General features: G+C 28.4%; 1 protein-coding gene across 1 annotated transcript in view; it reads right to left on the bottom strand.

Annotated features, from left to right (window-relative positions):
* LOC116778936 (gamma-aminobutyric acid type B receptor subunit 1) overlaps positions 1–21,780 on the bottom strand; it is a 109,005-nt gene that overhangs the window by 67,238 nt on the left and 19,987 nt on the right. The window contains exon 3 of the mRNA XM_061526934.1: positions 19,588–19,615. The gene's annotated coding sequence lies outside the window, so the exon portion shown is untranslated. The remainder of the gene's footprint in view (positions 1–19,587; positions 19,616–21,780) is intronic.

Genomic DNA, 21,780 nt, shown 5'->3' with positions numbered 1-21,780 from the left:
ACAGCTTCAACAATACATGCTTCCTGGCTGTTACAGACAGTTATTGCCTACCAATAAAGACAACGCTATTTAGTCTGTTTAAGATCATGATCCTACTCTGTGTAAATTTTGAGTTTATTCTTTCAGATAAAAGTTTGATGGCTTAACATAAATAAAATATATGGTGCTTATGACAGCCTTTTAACTTTTTAATGAAAAAGACTAATAATGTCTATATACGAATATCCGAATTTCATAATCATGAATGTTTATGTGGATGTGCTGTGGTCCGCAAAAGTGCAATGTTTGTTACTAAAATGCTTCAAACAAGCAAACAAAACCAGGGGTTGAAACTAGTGTTACATAAAAAAAAACTATCGAATAATTTTATTGTTAAACGTTTTGCGAAATATCATATAACACGTGTTATATTTATATGTATTTTATATATTTATGAAGGTCTGTTTATTTGATAAGTCGAATGTGTCACTTTTCTTATAAGTTGTATCCCGTAACTATTCTGAAATATTTTGTGACACCGCATTTCACATTCTTCTTACCGAATACCTTGCTCGTATTGTAATGTTACAATTCAATTTTATGGTTTATTTCCATCATAAATTTTAAATTCCTTCCTTCCACATTTAAAATGTCTTTCTCTTTTATAGCAAGACATGAAATAGCAATTTTAGGGTGATATTATTTTAAATGTAATTTCGTAGTGTAAAATATATATCTAAATTTAAAACAGCAATTCAGCAGGAACAATAGAAATTTATAGCCAATAAAAATAAATTGTCGTCCACAAAACAGGAATTTTAATAATCCCATTACTATACGTTTTTAAATTCGCTGTGAGCCTAGCTGCCCCAAACATGCTGAGATGGCTCATCTAAAATGTATCCACCGCATTTACCTGGTTTTAGGCTCGGGACACATGAGGTACCACACCGGATTTCATGTTATGTAACCCGGCCTTTGTTTTGTGGATATTTATTTCCTCGAAGCTATGGTGGAAAGATCTGAGAGTTCTATTCAGATTATATAAGAGGTTTTTGATTTATATGTTTATTATTGGTTTGCATGATATAAAATTATTTTTATTATGCTTTTCCATGGATTTTTAACACTCCATCAACCCTATACCTGTGGTAGTGACTGACTGACTAAACTTTTTATTTTTTCTTTATATTTTATCAAATCATTACGTCACAGACACAATGTCATTTAAGCTCTTTCAATTAAAGTAAAAACTGATATTATATTCGATAATTTTATTTTTGTAGCATTCTGCAGCTATATAAAATAGAAAGATGATTCCTATTTTGAAGGTTTTTATCCAAATCATCAAAGCAATTAATTGTAAGATCTATTTCTATTTAGCCGAATAACTTTCCTTAACTATCCAAAGTTTCTGTTGACTTGTAGTTTTTTTTTAATATAAAATAACTCGAAAATTGTACATGGATAATATAAAGTTAATATAAGTACGTTGTAATACATTATAATCTATGTACGTAAACAAACAGCTGCCATAAGATTCATTATTTCCTACACTCTTATTAACTTACATCCATAAGAGTTACTTTTGATTGTAATTATTTCAGTCACAATAACATTAACACTGACAAGTAATGCTTCAAATACGTCTTTTAATCATTTAATTTTTTTTATCTATACTATAAATATTGAGTAATCTTATTATAGAAGAAAAAATAATTTTACCTAGAGCTTGATTATGCAAGAATAGAGAATTGTGGGTCTTGTAGTTACATTCTATTCGACAGGTTAGTTACTTATATGGGTGAATGAAGCGTTGGTATTTGCGTCAATTTTGTGAACAGGCGCCAGCTTGGTTACAAGTCCACTCTAGTTTTCGGGTTTTGGGTGTTGTTCTTAAATTCTATTATTTTAGGGAAAATGAAACTGAGAAAGTATTTTAATTCGAAAGGCTTATCATGTTAATTCTTAAAAAATATAAGTTAAAAGAATTCAGATTTCTTTTTCTTTGTAAAACCAATATTGATATAATATGATATGATATTGAAATAAAACATTATTTTTTTTTCGGATTTACTACGCGTTTATAATTATTTCTACCAAAAAACTGCCCACGATTCGGTTACTTTGCAGTAACCATGATCACGGGCAGGCGAGATGTGAATGTCTGACGTTAAAAATAACTATAAACGCGTAGTAAATCAGAAAAATATTAGTTTTATTTCAATGAACACTCGCAAAGTTTTTAGATCTCATAATATTTTGTACTGCTGGTAAATTCAGTGATGTTTGATTTTATAATTTTAAACAAACACATTTTTAGTTAAGCTTGTATTTTGACAGCTCATTCTACTTTTAACGGTATAGAATTCTAAACAATTTACTTTTGTTTAGAATAGACTTTTCTGTAGAGATGATTATTGTATCTGACGAATTAAATTAAATTTAGTGTATTTAGACAATAATAACTTCTTAATGATGTACCTGAATACCTGATACTAAAAATTTATTTGTTAAAATGTTTAATATCTCGATTGCTACAATAAGTATCGTATTGTTGTCAAATGTTTGTCAGAAGTGAAATGTTTTAATTGGAGGACGACTTTACCACAACTACGGTTGAAAAGTGATCAAACATAACGAAACATAAATGTCAAAGAAGTAATGTTACAATGCATATATTATATTACCGAATTAACTTTAGCAAATTATTAGCCTAATGTTGTAAAACATTTATTAATATTTTTATACCATATAACGATGAGAAACATTATTTAGTTTTCTTTTGTCTGACAGAATTTTTAAAATATATTAATAATCATGAATTCGTAGGGTTTCAATGAATTTTGGACGTTTTCACTGATAACTGTTAAATATTTTGACTAACAAAACAAGAAAGATAACAACCGTCAAGGCTTTATAAACGAAATTTCTTGATCTTCTTAAACCTTTTTATAGGCAGAAGACATATTGCATTCTTTATGTGAAATTTCAAATAGATATTATGTTTTTAATTTAAAAAAGTAACATAAAACTCAAGTCTTTTTTCTTAATTAGAAAACATAAACATATCTATAGCAACTTGTTTATACATTTGGATTTCGTGGCATATCTGCAAGTTTTTGGTTTTTTCAAGAAAAATTAATATTTCTTAAAAAAAATGTTGTTGTCCTAAAAATTTACTCCGGTAAAATTATAAATCCTAAAGCTGGCCAGGTCTTATAATATTTATAATTTAAATTCAAATATAATATGGAATTTGAAAAGTAATCATTGTAAAGGAATGAGAAAGTATTTTTGTAAAGCGGTTTATTTGTAATATAATAAAATTGAGAATTTTAATTTATTAATGAAAAAGAATTCGGAGAATTTAAAGCTGCAAAATTATTGAGTACTATATCGTAAAATTTATATAAGACACAGGTGTAAAAAATTAATAAATAAATAAATCCCAATATTTATGTATCGTGGAGTTTTTCAAGGATTGTAAAAGGCAAAACTTTATTCATTACCTGATAGTCATACTTTTTATGAATTCGCTTTCAGTAATTTCAGGAACGTTGCTTGATTGAACAAAAAATTTGAAGTCACTTTTTGCGTATCCATATATGAACTCAGCCTAGTTGTTTATAAAAGAACTTTTGAATTTATTGTTATAAATACGGATAACTCCAAGTTCAATTCATACATTACTTAATAATAACTGTTATATAATGTTTTCAAAAAATACCGGATTGCTCTAAAATCTGAAGAATTTCCATTTAATAATATGAATTAATTTTATCAAATCATAAATAAAAACAAATTAATCAAAATTTAAATATTATTTTATATGATTTAAAATTGAATATTGAGCATGTGTATATAAGATGTATAATCTTTATAAAACCATTTTTCATGTAATATTTTTTTTCCGCTTTCATTTACTTTTCTTCTTCATAGGTAATAATAATCAATGAAATTATACCCTAGAATACTGTGTACATTGAGCCCATATATAAAAAAACATAACGTATTAATGGACAACATAATAAAATTAAAAAGCATTCTAGAAGATTACGACAAAGAATTTGATATATTGCGTTGTTAAAATCAATATTAATGAAGTACAGATTTAAATTATTTGTCAATTATTATTTCTGACCCTGGGTTTACACATTCCATCAACAAGAGATATAAACTTCTGTCTAGTCTTTACACGCCTGTCGAAATTAGGAGAATCATTTTTTAATAAGGAAATCGAAAAATGTTGATAGAATATGCTTGGATCTGAGTCGTTGAGTTATATGAACATATAAAATATTTGTTTTTATAATTGCTAAACCGAGGTACAGAAAATGTGTACTTTGAATAGTACGATAACAAAATCCCATACTTTTTATTTCATTGAAATTTCCGTCAACATTTTAGATTCAATTTAACTTTAATGTGCCTTCATGAGGCTATTGTTTTTTTAACTAATCGGTCACCCTCCTCTTTCCCACTAATGCAATACAATGGAATAAATTTCCAAACATACTCGGATATTAAGATTATTGCATTGAAATATATAGAATTTACCTACGTACATTCTATATGCTACGGATAATCCTCTTTGTCTTGTAGTACATGTATTAAAGTGTTGTAGTTCGCTTTTGTTGTCTGTTAATATAAGCAAATTTTGTATACCCGTAGACTGAATAAGTGTTAGCGCTTTTGAAATTGCTAGTTATTCTATAGATAATAAACAAAAATTCTTTTCAATTGTGATAGGTTCTTTATAAGTATTGATTGGTTTATATGTAGCAGCACCAGAAAAGTCAAGGATTTCGGATCCATAAATATGTAAATAAAACCTTTACATAATTCATGTAAGTCTTTTTGTACATTAATTTAATCACTTTTGGGTCATAGTTATTTTTGAATAACTGATACTTCACATAAAATCTAATACAAGTTTTAATATTCCTTCTTGGAAACCAAATGTCTAATATTTCTATATTTATATATATTAAGTACATTACTTTTGGCTACAAGGTGACCCTTTGTCTGTGACAGCTGGCTGACTTAATAAGTGACAACATTAAATAAAAGAGGTAACACCTCACCATCACCTTATGTTCTTTATTAGTCCGATTTGCTAGTTTTTATTCCTTGGTTATATTTCAATTTACAATCTTTTCTTAATATGAATTAACCATAAAGATTTACACATCTGATCATTTTTAAGTAATTTATCTAAAATCTTAACTGATTACTGAATTACTCTATCTATATTAACGTATGTATTTTCTGAGTTTAGAAAGCAATCTACTAGCCAATCTAAACACGACTTTCTTCGAAAATCTGTTAGTAACAAGTGATAAAGTCTTGTTTTTCCGTGAACCACACCAACTTTTTTGCGCTCATACAGTTAAATATTTTACAATTTACAGATACAATACATGAGTTAAATAGGAAAAAACTGGTTCTACATAAGTGGAATCTCCTTTCATGTTTTGTTAATTTTTGGATACTTCGTCATTGCTTTGAAACGACACCGGTCAAAAAAAAAGTAAGTTCAATTCACGTAACAAATGTTCTTTGTAGTTTTATAGCAGTTCATTTAAAATTAAATGCTGTCGAACTAAAAGCAGGTTGCGATTGATTTGTTACATATAAATCAAGGTAAAATAGTTATTCCTCTTTTTGTCATCAGAGGTATGAAAACTCTTTTTGTATTTAATATCTTCATTCAGAAAAATGCATCAATCGAATCATTAATTATTTATTGTTAATGTAACTCTATTTTATCTATATCATTGAGGAACTTTTGCTAAGTATAACATTTGTCTTTATATCGAAGTGTATAATAAAATAAAATTTTCTTCTTTACGCTTAAGACTATGGAATGGAATTTCTTCTAAACCTACTTAATGCTAATATATTCTCTGTAACTGCTTTAGAAAAAAATACATTTCAGAATTGCCTAGTTGTGAAATTTGCTGTCCGGTCTAAAGGTACTTTTACTTCAATTTTTAAAAAAATCTATTTTAACATAATTGCACGTAATTGAATAAAAATGACGCATCAAAGCATTTTTAGATTCAGGCTGTCATATCCCCAATGACCCAATGAGCCATGTTATCACTATAATGTAAATTAAAATTAACGCTTAAGTGACCGTTGCCTCGATTCTCATTGCTTATATAGGTATGTCATTATCATCATCATCAGCCTATATTGGTCCACTGCTGAACATAGGCCCCTCAAATTGCACGCCAGTGAGATCGATTTTCTGCTACTCGCATCCAGCTCCTGCCAGCCATCTTGCGCAAATCGTCATTCGACCTTGCCTGAGGACATCCTACACTACGTTTGCTGAGACGCTGTTTCCACTCAAGAACTCGTTTACCCCAATGGTTGTCGGTTCTGCGGCTAATATGGCCAGCCCATTGCCACTTCAGCTTGCTAATCAAGTGGCCTATTTCGATGACTTTGGTTCTCTGCCGAATCGCCTCATTTCTGATGCGATTCCTCAGAGAAACGCCGAGCATAGCCCTTTTCATAGCTCGCTGAGTGACATTGAGTTGGTGAACTAGCCGTACCGTTAGTTTCCACGTTTCAGCACCGTGTGTCATTAGGGGTAGGACGCACTGATTGAAGACTCGTCTTTAGGCATTGTGGGATCGGCGATGTTAAGACTCGACGTAACTTCCCAAACGCTGCCCAACCCAGCTGAACTCTTCTACTCACCTCGTCCTCGAAATTGTTTCGAGGTATAGGTATAGGTATATATATGCGTATTTTCATTGCTTACATAGGTACAAATAAGTAGGACTTGTACTAGGTATTACAATTTAAAGTCATACTTTTTGTATATAAGCAATGAAGACGTAAAAGTAATATTTGGAGATGATTGTTGAAGAAACCTTTTAATAAGTTTCAGTCGAGTTCATAAAAGAAAAAATTCTTCGGTTATCATAAATTTGCAGCCTAAATCTTTATTTTTTTATTCTTGACGACTTCAGTTGCACTTTTGTCTGAACTAAATTTTAATGGTATTTTATAAGGGCAATAGTAATTTGATTATTTGAATTTCTGCAGCTCTCGAATACTTTTGCATTTCAAACGCCTTGGTTAAGTCTTTGTTGGATATCATACAAAATTCGAATTTATCGTGACCTTGAATAGGATTTAGTTTTCGTCTTCACGGAATCACTTCTTATGCAATGTCTAGCTTTCCCTGTGAAACCGTAATAAATAGACCGTTATTATTGTTTTCATCACTACCTTCATAGTGTCTTTTATTCACCCGTTTCTCACAAATGCTATTTTCCAAGAGTACATTATCGTCGCTTATATCCGCATCACTATCAATTTCGTTGGGTATATTTATAAAAATGCGCAAAGCGTAAACAACACGTCCGGTCACCACAACGACATGCACTCGTCCTTCATAATAAAATATTCTATTTCCAGAATATTATTTTCATAATAATAATATTGAAAGAAAAAATCGCAAGCTACAAAGTGAATGGGTCTGTATGACCCATGGCGATCAGTTAATCAGTATCAGAAAAATAGTATATTTTCTATAGGCTCTAACAACCGTTAACGAATATTAGGTTTGTTCTAAACCACTGTTAAATGATTTATCAAAAGTGGAGTGTGCTAATTAATAATAATCATTAGGTTGTGAGAATTAATAATTAATGAACAGAGGTTTTAGTTTTCATTTGTTTATATTTGGGTATTCAAGTTCGATTGTGTTCTTAAAAATTTGAAGTTTTGAGAGGTGTTCAATACAGTAAAATGTCACGGTATATTCAGTTATCAAATATGCACCAATTACATTCAAACATCTAAATATTCAAACAAATTTAAAATACGGCTTCCTAATCAAGCTTTAAAGTTAAGAGTGACGTAAAATTATAAATGTAATAAATTTTATGTATAAAAAATGTATCAAAATTACAGAAAAATTATTAAAAAAATAAATTGAAGTATAATAGAGGTATAACATACGTTATGACAAAAGTCACATGCCGAAAGGAAACGAAAATAAGCTTATCGGGTTGACACAGATTAAAAATTACAACTGTGGGACTGGAGATAATTAAAATTTAAAAGTATGGATAATAAACCAGGTAAGCACGTCGGGTATACAAAAAAGGTCAACTAACAAAAAAATACTAGTAAACACCACTTTGTATTAAAATATACATTCTGTTGGCGCAATATGTTCCTAACTTTTTCTTTTTTCCATTTATTGATATCTCTAGAAACTTTCAAAATATAGTGAAATTTTCATCTTTTTTTTTATACACTTAGTTAGCTATAATATTTTGTTGCTTCGTATTCGGTTTGATGACTTAGTAAAATATAAAAGTATTTTTATGCTACAAATAGAGAGATACGATTATAACGTCAATCCGAAAATTCCTTTTTTTAAACTGAAAATGGTGCGAGTTCATGATTCTAAACTTTAACATAACAATTCTAGTCGCCGTTATCGAAAGCCATATCAATTTAAATTATAAAATTTTAAAAGCAGAATCACTATAGAAGTCTCTTCTAACACCAATTTTAAAAATAAATTGATATCATAAAAACGAGTCCAGTCATTGAGCAATGTTTAAGAAATAATTCACAAAATTCTCATTATTGTCATGAAATAATATTTTTGGATTATAATACGCGTATTTTATTATTTCAAAAACTACATACTAACGACGTTTCGGTTACATTGCAGTAATCGTGATCATGGGCAGACGAGGTGCACAAAAAATATTAGTTTCATTTTAATGAATACTCGCGATAGTCTTAGATCTCTTTATTTTAATTTAACTTTAAAAAATATCTTTTAAAGTGTAACAATTTGTTAATTTTATGCAATGGCAATTAAGGAAACAAGGAATATTTATATATCAGCATGTAATATTATGAAAATGATAATGATAAGTTTATTTTGTACCCCCATTTTTTATCATTATTTTTTGATTATGAACAACCGTACATGTCCAATGAACTTAGAACAGTATATACACATATATGTAACAAAGATTAATTCCGTTTTAAATTTTCTTTATATATTACTGATTTTGTCATATAACTAGATATAAAGTGGTGTTGTTTCCTTGTTTTATTGAATAAAAGGCAAACTTTTCAGTTTATTTTAGCCTTAACAACAGCTACGACGTAAATCCAATTTACTCATACTTGTTACTTAATTAAATATACCTAAAGAAGCTATCAAAATTAAAAATGTTTAAAAGGCATTATTTTGTCAGGATTCCTATTTTTCTAAACATAATATAATAAACAAAATATTTGCACAATATTGTGAACAGTATTTTCAAGAATTTTGAAAGGATAGAGAGAACAGAGATAAGTTTATAATGGGATTGTGAAGTTGGGTTTAAGAATTTAGATAGATCAGCAATAAGTATATGATATGATATATAATTATTGCTGGGTTCAAACAATTGAAACATTAAAATCAGGGTCTGTTACCGGGCATAACTTTTATTATCTCGTAGAGTAATACCGTGAAAAATTTTGGTTTTACGTTACATCAATATCTAATTATAATATTAATAATAATCGGATTTCTGGGGTTCTCATATAACTGCGCAACTTTCTTCCGATCTCTTCTAAAATCTAACTTGTACTAACTCTCTCTCACCAATTCTTGATTACTCTGATATATGCCACCTAATCAGCAGTTAAGAGTTTTGAACAAACTTGATTGCCCACAATTTTTTTGTATCCATTTCATATTTGTTTTTTCAAATATGACCACGAATCTCAAACTCGCATTCTACTCAAGTGGATGAACTCTCAATTCGCATTCGAAAGAATACTTATGTTCCCAATAATCTTTTTCCATTCTGTTTCTTCTAATTCTCCTTATCTTAAGATCAAGACTAGTTTTCTTGGGTGACTCTCATTTACAATCTATACGTTTTAAGAAAAACCTTATCCTAGACATTCCTGTATATTTCTCTATCTATTACACATTCTTCTATAGTGAAAACTGCTCGACTCTGGATCGTATTGGGCTGGGGCTTCTTCTTTGACATCTTAAAGGAGATTTTTTTCACTCGAATCCCGTCCTTAGCTATTTGTCTCCATCCTAAGAACCTAACTTATTGTATATATTAAAATATTTGTGTTCAAGTATATTTACTTATTTATTTCAATAAACTTAGCACTACTATTCTAATACATTCTTTACCATATAGACGTATAAAGTAGATACAGTATACTCCTACACTAGATACTATATTTAATACTGACCTTCCATAATACTTTTTATTTGTTAACATCCAAATGTGATAAATATCTTAAATCCAGTTAATATTTTTTTCTTTCCCTTAGTTTTTCTGTTTCAAAAAGATCTTTATGAAAAGCGCATAATTATATGAATATTTCACATAAAAAAAAGGTTTTTTTGAAAAAGAAATTATTCTTATTTCCCTGCATGAAGTATACACAAAATGAAATAAAATATTTTCTACTTACTAAAAGAATAAAATATAATATAATTATAAATACATCTGTAACCTGGTATCGAAGTAATTAAAAATATATATCTTTCATGAAAAATATATTTTGTTTTTCATTTTATATTATATCTAAAAGTTTAATTCCATACTGATTAGTAGTATAGCAGAATGACAGGGACATCTAAATTGTGGGTAAAATTGTAAAGACATAAATTACCACAATGACTTGCTAATTGGACCTCATGAAGTTTTTTTATGTTATTAATAATATCATATACGTATTTACCATAAAATTATAATATATAGCAGTAAATAGCAGTCATCGCTCGTATAAATAATCGTATAAATAACATTCCATGTTAATGGAATTATGTATATTTGTATACGTGTCGAAATAGTAACGAAACACAAACATCAATTACATTTATCAAGCACATTTCATAGCTGTAATAGAATCTTTTAAGTAAAATAATTACGGGTATAACAAAGAAAATCTTTTAAAACGTTAGAATTGCATTGCATGAAAGAATTTTTATAGCATGGTAGCATTCTTGTTCGCACAAGTGACTCCCGTTAGTGATGTAGCTTTATCGCAAATTCTTTATTCTTACAATGCAGCATTTGGATAATGCATAAATTACTCATAACGACGTGTCGTTCATAGCAGGTGCAACCTACATCTATGTAGGTTAAGTAATTAAAGTTGATACGCGATCAGAATTTTATAAGTGTTTTTCATTATAATTCAAGACTTTCAATATAAAATTATTTGATCTGTATATAAAATTGTTTGCTACGTAATATATATTTATCAGTTACTGGGCTTTAATACCAGGGAATATGTATAAAAGCCTTACTGTCATACTTATCAGCTATCGTCGGGATGCGGTCCGGAACTTTGACTAAAGAGCTAAAACTCGCAAACAACAAGAATTCAAACTAAATTTAGCGTTTATTTCATTTATTCATTTAGTTGAGAAGTTAAATTAGTTGCTTTTACTGTTCCCGTGTGGTTTCGGATCAGCATGTGTGAAGCGTAACTATTCGGTCAACTGAAGTGTCAGTAAACGTCCATTTACCTGTAGCCAGATTAATGTTGACTTTCGCCATTTAGCGAGTTCTTTTCACTATAACGTAATTAAGTGGAGGTTTTTAATTTACTGAAAGATATGAACGAATGTTAGCTAAATTACTATTGATACTGTGATTAGTCTCTCGTTCACAATATGTTCATATTTTAATACGTCTGAGATTTAGAAAATTATCTTTCTTAAGGTTAACATAAAAATACATATCTGCAACCTAATAATGTCATCAAGAGTGTCTGGATTCATGTAAGTTTACTTTTAGTTTTAGAGAATTTGTTATTATCATAATTGGCACATCGTTTTTAAAAATGTTTTCATCACGTAGTAGAATTATAAATTAAAGTAATATTCGTTTTCATAAAGTAAATAAGACATAGTTTCAGACGTGAAAATGGTAATTTTTCAGATAAAATATGTATGATTTTAATAAGAACATATTTCGTTTGCAACGTGTGATAAAATTTTATTTTTAATATATTTTGTTTATTTCAACTTTTCATTTTATTCATATATATCAGAAATGCAAGGCCTCCAACATAAATAAAGGTGATTTAAAGTGGCTTAACTTTATCAATAAAACAGAACGAAGGTCCGATTCAATTGGAATAAAAAATTTGGGGAACTATCATGAAGAATCATTTCAGTGAAATTGGGAATTTTTTTGGTAATTTGTTTTATATTTTTCATATTAATAAAATTTAAATAAAATTAAACGTGTACCTACTTGATTTATTTGTTCATACTTCGAGGAATATAATAATTTGGCATACGCTAATCTATTTTATATAGTTTTAAATAAAAATTACAATATTTATAAAGTATATAATTTTCTTTCGTTGGTAACTATGGAGTTAAAAAAGACATTTTGCTGTAAGGCAATTCTGGATGAGAAAAGAACTCACTCACAATTATATTAGGAATACGTCAGATCAATTTATTACAGGCGTTACTGAGAGTGTTTTTAAAAGGATCCCCAAAATGGCACACTCAAATTAAATTATACCTTGCTTGTAGTTAAAACAATTACAAAGCCTTTCGTTACGTTTTCAAAGAAATTGTCGCAAAGGAAAAATATTGTTTTTCATTAATAATTTAGATAACCGTTTGTAAGGTTGTATGATATACAGAGGGTATAATACTGGTGATGTCATAAATATTAATTTATTATTCTAGCTATAAAAATATATAACTGAATGATTAAACGAAAAAGTGAATTAATTTTAAGTCGTATACATTCCGTTCTTTTTATAACGCTACAATACTTTTAGTCAAAATACATCGTTACAATTTAAAAGTATGTCGTAGCACAATTTCAACTATATAGTTTCCATCTTAAATAAAAGAGAATACATTTGTTTTAAAACTGTATGTAGTAACCATGAGTTATGTTTATTCCTAAATGATCTAACGTTACATCGAAATTTGTTGCTTTATATGATGGATTTAGTTTAAGAAATACAATTACTTTAAAAAATCAGAATTGAAGTTCTTTCTTGACTGTTTTGACTGTTGGTATCTACATACTGTCATAAATTAAGACTCAATTATATGTACTTTTCTCGTTACCGTTTCGATTATTTTGTATTTATAAAAGAAATTCGATTTATATTTTTTTTTTTTTAGCTAAAGACTTCTTAATAAAAGTTTTGAATACTTAAATGTTGAATCTTAATTAAAAAATTGACATATAAAACCGAGATAATCGATAACCCCTGCTCTTTGACCTTTATAACCCAATCCTTTGAAGATTGTAATCGTTTAAGACTGTCACTGCTCTTTCCAAGTCATTATAACTTAAAGTGGCTACAAATATAAAGTTAATTAAAATTATGATTTATCAAATTATCAAAAAAAAGTTATTGTGATAAAAATATTTAAATTAATAAATATTTCAACTAATATATGCAAATAGGGATAATTTAAGATATATACAATTCGTAGCAAATGAAGAACATAAAAAGAAAAGAAGAAGGAAACTCATTAAAACTTGTAAAAATCAATGTATTTTAATAGGTTCCATATACACACTTTAGCAATATATATTTTATTTGCTTTTAAAATAGAAAAAGTATGTATATATATATATATATATATGTCTTTAGAAAACTCAGAAATGTTAATTAAAACATATTACGGAATTAACAGACCTCTCAATACATACATGAAAAGTAATTGAAATATGTTGTAAAAGGAGAATCTACGATACCGAAGTGCTTCAAGTAAATTTCGAAAGTTGCACAAACTGTGATAGTACGCTCGAAAATTGTAGTTAAATTATACTGTTTCTATTTGATTAGTGAAGTAGAATTAATATTCACGAACTGCGACACGGTCCTTGAAATGTTAGCGGTTTGATTTTGACGGCACATGGTGCGACTCCGGCTGATTAAACATTTTTTTTTAATAAATACGTTCAAAGAAATCTGTTTGTATGTGGATAATTAAAATTCCATTTTCAGACCACGTCTTTTAATATAAATTTTGAAATCCTAAAATAATATGAAATAGATATAGTAAAGAATTATTTGAATGAAACCTACACACTGTAAGTATTTATTGTCATGTTCGTGAGGCCTTCATCGGCACTGTAACATATTTTAAGGCGTGACCTTCACTGTATTTCATTTCATTAAAGGACTGTATTCTATTTTTACTTACCTTATAATTATAAAGAAATGCTATGCATTTCTAATTCACTGTGAAGTAAACTCCTCAATAGAATCAATATGCATGGGAGTTTCTCGATCCGCCAGTAGAATTTCATTGATTGTGTTACTATTAGCTTTATTTGGAGTAGATTTTACCATTTCCGAAGCTCTTACTAAAATTAGTTTCCAACTAAGAGCTGTTACTATTTTTGGTTTAGCTTATTCTGGTACCGAATATATTTATTGTAAGTTAATACAAATTTGCGAACGGAGTAACTTTAAATGTCAATTTATATTTAGCTTTAGCTTCGAATCACGTAGTAGTGCATTAAATAGTATGCATGATGAATCACCGTGGATGCTTAGTAAAACAATGTCAGAGTTTGAAGCACTATCTGAATGGCATTATGCTTTAGATATCATAGTTCATACCTTCTTTTACCCTTTCTGTTTTTTAATGACAAAAAATTGATATGCTTTACTTGATTGATTTTTTTCTATGATATTTTTTGATTAAATTCTAGTTCAATGAACTATTTTATGATATTCTTGTATGATAAATTTTGGATTTAAAATCTATTTCATCTAAGACTTTTCTGAATTTTTTTAAAATATTTTTTGCAACACCCAATTTTTATAGTTTATCTATGTAAAGAACTGAATAACAAACGTTATTATGACAATAAAAGCAAAACATTTATTTACCAGTACCTTTTAACATAATATTTCTATAAATCTAATCAAACCTGTTACATAACGACCATCGATCATAAAGAGTTATTTTAAGGATACGGATGAGTCACAATATGTCATAAAACGTTGTATTTTGAGAGATGGGACAAACAAATTTGGACATAGTGTGATTAAGAGGGAGGCCTTCATATTACAAACTGATTGATCTTTCACGGTTCAAGTAAAACTACCCTTAAAATGACACACCATAATACCAATATAAAATAACTATTTATTATAATTACAGCTCTAAAAGATTTCAAAGTAATCCAAAACATAAAAAATGTTATAGGCCAACAACAGATCGTATCTAAGGGACACTTGATCTGGGTTAATTTAATTCTCGGCTACACCAATTAATCTAATACCGGTTATATCATTATCTTATTTGTCTTAATTAATAGGTAGAATATATAGAATATATTTCCTTAAATAAGAGTCTGTGATATATGTATATTTTTTGGGGAACTATTGTTATAAATGTGAAATAGTAAATATGTGTAAAATGACATGCCATTTCTAGAATTTAAAATAACTTTTTACAATCAAAAACAATCATGAGCGCCCATCGAATACACATGATTTATTTAAAATATTTCAATGACCCGAAGTCAATTACTAAATTATCAAAATATTTTTTTGTTTTGAAACCGATAAATGTTTAATGTAATTTAATGTTTTCAAAGTGGAAATGTCACTTTAAGTCCTTATTAATTCCTTAAAAAATTTATAACATTGCCCCTAGACTCATACGTCTAATAGGCGTTAGAAATAACCATACTTTATATTATAATACAAGCAAATCAAACTAAAAAATTGTTTGATTACTATGCGTATTTTATTATTTTGAAAACTACATACTCCTGACGTTTCCGTTACTTGGCAGCAACCGTGATTATAGTTTTTTAAATAATAAATTACGCGTTTTAATCCGAAAAATATTAGTTTCATTTAAATGAATACTCGCGAAAGTCTTAGATCTCATTATAATACAAGCACTCTAAAAAATTTTCATTAAATACAGCAATAGTCTTGTATACTACGATTCAATTGGTGATTTAGTAAACGTCCTTTTGAAATTTGAAGACTTGGACTTCTTCTTAATATAATTATTATCTCAATTCTCATATGCAAGAAGAAGTAAAACTATTTAAACTTTAATGCTATTGTGGAAAACTGATCGATTTAGATATTCTTCTCCTGAATAAATATATTGTTCTGATAATTATGTGTTCACATAAATCAAAATAATATATTTTAAATAGAACAAGGGTGTAATAATACGATTTTAAAACTCACATCAAGAAAAACTTTGGAGAAATATTTTTTGTATTACTGGCATTTGTTAAAAATGTAAGAGAAGCCCTTGATAGAACAATGGTAATATGGCGGTTTCTTTTGAGATATACAAACATATCAATATCAATTTATTACATTTTTAGATATCCCTTTAGCCTTAGCGGAAAACATCTCCCTAAAAGCTCTTCACTCACTTCTTGGCACGCACTGTCGATGTTTTTTAATTTTCATTTTTTCCCTATAATTGTTATCCAAATATTCAAATACCGCTTATTTTTTAAAATATCTTTATAGAATATAACTAATTTAAATTATTTAGTCTGTTGGTTATATTAACAATAGAAACGGTCTATCTATAATTATATGTAAGTAAAAATACTTATGCCGAATTAATTTGTATGTGAGGTAGTTTGTGTACAGGACACTATAGTGCGATAATGTTTTGCGAGCATTTTGAAATTTTTATTATTTTCCACCAAATCATTTCAAATTAAGTCAAGATCTGTTGATTATCGTACTTTTAGTAAAAGAGATCACTCGTATCTAGAGCTGATCCTATCAACAGCACTATATCTTATTATTCTCTAACAATATTACACTAATCATATTTTTAGTTTCACTGCATACTCTTTAATCACTTGTATTTTAATTCATTAATTGTTTTTGTTATTTGTACATAGTTTTTAAAGAAAATGTATATTTTTCGTACTCACTTAACTATGAAAAAGATTAGTTGGGATCACAATGTGTGCTTATATTTTAATAATAGTTAATAATTATGAATTTTAAATTTTTAACTGTTTATTATATCAAAAACTTTATATAACTTGATATGTTTGAAATAACCAGAATTTGTCCTCTAAACATTCCACGTAATGCCTGTTCATGACACAAATAACCCATTATATATACTTACTAGTGTAGAACTGTCACGCAAAATAGAAATTGTCCTAATTCATAAATTTCTAGAGCTTTAACGAAAAACTGGGTCACTGTCAAAGATAATACTATTTATATTGAAAATAACATTCTCACCTAAAGTAGCTTCATCATGGCTACAGATGAATGGATGATTGATGAAGCCAACACGTGTGATTCAAGAATGTTTAATATGTTGGAAAAGGAGACATATTTAGAAAATTGAAAAGGAAGCTTGTTATATTTTAGAAAATTGAAAAGGAGAGCTAAGTGTTGTGCAATTACATTAGAATGGTGTTTGGATCACTTATTGCTGACAAGACATGTTAAACTTTAGCAAGAGCACTTTAAAAGGCTTGGGATCCTCTTCCAGAGAAATAAGGACATTTTATAAGTGAAATCTATATTGTGGGTGGGAAATAAAAGAAATAATGATTAAGTATAAGTGAAATAGTAGTCAAAACATTCAGTGTTTGTACTGCTAGCGGCATAACTTTGAAGTCTTCTTCTAATCCTACATAGAAGTACCATCACTACAAAGAACAATTTTATAGAACAGGATTTTAAAGTCGCTTTTATTTCAGTAATTATAGAGACCATTTTGTATAAATATACTGTTCCCTAAGGTACCTTCAACTCAACATCTTGCTTCAGGCCACTTATTGTTTCTGAGATAATTCTCATGAAATTAATTAAATTGTTTTTTATTCTGAACTCAATCTTCTTATTTATATTTTTGTACGCTTATTTTTTCAATTTTTTCCTTACTATGTTACGAATTTGTTTAAAATTTTAGAGTATAATACAAGTAAAATAAATCAGGAAAATATAATAACGATGTTAAGAAATAGAAAATGTATAGTAACATATTTCTTTAAGTACTTAATTGAACAAAAGATTTACAAACATAAAAAAAAAACAAATAATATTAACTAAATTACAATAATCTTCTCCATCTGTTTTGTTGTGACCAAAATTCTTACTTGCAGCCGGGCCAATATCGCATGTCTAAGCCCCATATTGGAAAAGATTAGCTTGAATACTTCCTTATCTCATAGCCGTGTTTCCTTCGTCCCCAGATATTGAAGTGATATGTTTAAGTAAGTGCCGACCGAGCGACTAACTGAATTATGAATTTGATAAAAAAAAAAAGTTTGTGCTATTGAGATATTATACAACTTATTGCCCAGATAAGTTTTTACAAATAAGGGTCTGCAATTTTAAATCAGTGTAAAGTCAGCAGTAAAGTAAATAATTTTATTAATATTTTATCTTGTGTTCAGAGCTGAAAATTTAAGTAAATACCTACATAACAAAAATGTATTTTTTTTAACTCTGGACATACGATAATTGGGTTTATACAGTTCCATTTCATTAAAAAACTTACATAGATTGTATTGATTTTCCAATCATCTGTTCTAACTGTGAAGGGGTTGGAGAAAGATCTGTGCCATAACATCACAAAAAATACTATGACACCATTCAATAAATACTTGCAATTGAATTAAGATATAACACATTCGGTTTCATAAATATATTTTGTCGGCGGGATTCTTCTATTTCTTTTCAAATTCAATTTTCTTAGGGTAGAGTCATTGTTCGCTGTTTTTTCTTGTATAAAATCCTTCAAGACATTTATTTTAGTGAAACGGTTAAATAAATACTTAACCGTTATATGTGTATTACAATGGTTTGTAAGTCCTAGTTTAATTTTTTATAACCTTTGTTATTGTTATGTATGCTAACAAAATATTGCTTTACTCTTTGGATTTTACTTCCTAAATTAGCTTTACATTGCTTATATATTAGACTATTTAATTTATTTTTATATTCTCATTTTCTGTAAGACCAGGATTAAATTCACATCTTTACTTTTTAACTGTAAGGTACCTTTAACTATTCTATAAAAATATCAATACAAAAAACCTGCTCCATTAAGTGTTAAATTTTATGAGTGTCTTCCAAAGATTCACTTTATTGAGTTAACGTTTATCATTCCACTAAAATGTGTATTTTTTGTAGTATGAGTCCAAATAACTTAGTTAAAGAGTTAACAACTTTCTTCCTACTTTGGCAAAGAAAACCTTCATCCTTGCCAAACATTTATTATTTTTTAATAACACAACTAGCTTTTTTTAAGTTCAACAAAATTTACTTTGCTTGCACTGCTCCGACATAAATACATTTTTTTTTTATTCCTACGTATCAGTTAAGTGAACAATACTTATTGAGACTTTGTTATTTTTATAAAATTATGGGTTCAAAAGTAAATTTTCTGTCGAATTGCTTGTCTATTTATCCAAAAGATATTATGTATATCTATTTAAAAATGAGACGAAAGTTTTTGCACATCTTTTAATGAAAACGCACACATATACTGCAAATATGACGTATTTAGTACAATATGTGTGTTTCAAAAATGTTATTCTTATGGAATTTACAAAAAATACATACATATATATACCAGCGCAGCTCTATTGATCTGTAAAATAAAGACGTAGTAGATAAATAACTATTTAATAATATACAATGTTACCTCTACTTCAGATTACCGTTACTATAGCAAGGTCAAACTTATAGGTTAAAATGAAACTGGTCTTTGCTATACGTTATTTTATTAGTTCAATGGTTGAAGCCTAATATTTCGATATATACATATAACATACAATTCAAACCATCAAAATATTCTATTTAGGAGATGTATCATTTGTAATATTAGCCAGTCTTGGTCGTTACATAAATATGAGCTTTCTATGATATTCAGCTATTGGGAGGAATGCCAACAGTTTTGAGACTTTACTTTGATGAAATGAAGAGGATTTTTTGCAATTTACTCCCAAAATTTATTACGTATTACAAGTAGCGTATTTTTCTCCATGAAATCCTAATACAGTTAAAAAAAATTATAGAGTCGGTTATTTTATTTGTTTCTTATATGTAAGACGTACTTTTTCCTTTCATATTATTCTATGAAAATTACTCCATTATCTTCGTGTAAATATGGCTTTTCATAGTGTATTTGCCTTGAGACACATTGGAGACTTAAGTTTAAGCAACAACTTAACTACTTAGGAGATATATCCATCTGAACCTCCCAAGTTTAACTCAGGGTAATCTAAGTTTTACAAGCCTTGTTATGCTAATTAACCGTTATAATTTCTCAGTCCATGATAAATTTTGTAATTATAACATGTACTTTCTTAGCCGTAAAGTTGCTGCTAACGTTGTACAAAAGACATTATTTACTAAATATTTTATAAGTTTGGCCATTCATTCATACATTATACTGATAAAAATATTTATAATCAAATGATACATGTTACAGGACATAAAAAAGTGTTACCACAAAAAATCGGTACCTTTTATAGCATTTTTTTGTTAGCGGGGTAAGAGGTCGAATTTTAACCTCAAATTTCGTTAACTTCTATGGAGCTATTGAAAGATTAAGCCTTTTCAGACGGTACCTGTATAACCAGCAAATTAAGAATTTCCAAAAAAGTTTCAGGGGCTCCGGTCGATTAACAGAAAGCATAACGAAAAACGTATTGAAGAGAAACAATTTGATAAAGTTGCTTTACAAGGTTTGTAGGTCAAGAGTATCCAATATTTGAAACAAACCATAAAAGATATTTCAAAATAAAACTTCTGCTTCCAACTACCGGTTAATGAAGGAACTTTGACTTTTACTTTCAATCTAAGCTAAGATCAACGCAACCAAGACATTTGCAAAATAATAAGATATTTAATGATTTTTTCAGAAAAATACAAAACAAATATTGATATGGATAAAAAATATACAAATTCAAATGTTTAATTGGTATTTAAGCAATAGGTAAATAGTTTTTAGAAATATTATTTTTCATCAATAGCAAACATAATACAATTAAGCTATTAGTTTATTACTTATGTCCTTGCAGGAATCCGCACTCATCTTAGTGGTTTAATAATGGATAAGATTCATGTTAATATAAATAGTTATGAACATAGGCCAGCCATTATACGATATAACCTGATGATATACGAAGCAATTAGCCAGTGACGGAGCGGAGACAATTAGCGATGTTACCTGCACCGGACGAGACTCGATTATCCAATCAAATCGCATCACGGTCCAAATGTATCAGTAATTTTAAATTGAGAATAATTCTAGTGTAAATGCAGACTTTATTTCATACATTTGTCATAATGATTTGGAAGTATAATATTTTGCTTATATTTAATTTATAGAAACGAATCTTAAGTGGAAAGCTTTAAGCATTATATTTCAGCAACCATAAAAGATGTCGTTTATTTTACTCGATTGATTAATATATAGAAATAAGTTTATCAATACGTATACACCTAGAGTTCGTTCAAATAAATAAAATCATTCTAATAACATCAACATAATTGTAGCACAGAGCTGACTAATGAGTACGTATTTACTTTGCTTCGAGCTTTGGAAGTGTGAGAAACTGCTAGTCCCTCCGTAATATTTTCCGGAGACTAAGAGAAACGCATTACTCAGAGATATAATCTGAGTCAAAGAGTATTGAGACCAAGTAAGAAACCGAATATCAATGCAATGCTTTAGTAATTAAGAAATGAAAACAATAAGTTTTCTATTGTAAATGATATATTATAAATACAGCTTTTTATATTGTTCGA

Source organism: Danaus plexippus, assembly GCF_018135715.1.
Source record: "Danaus plexippus chromosome 3 unlocalized genomic scaffold, MEX_DaPlex mxdp_30, whole genome shotgun sequence".
Classification (NCBI taxonomy): Eukaryota; Metazoa; Arthropoda; class Insecta; order Lepidoptera; family Nymphalidae; genus Danaus; species Danaus plexippus.
The sequence above is the reverse complement of the archived record's forward strand: the minus strand, read 5'-3'. Positions and strand labels throughout refer to the sequence as shown.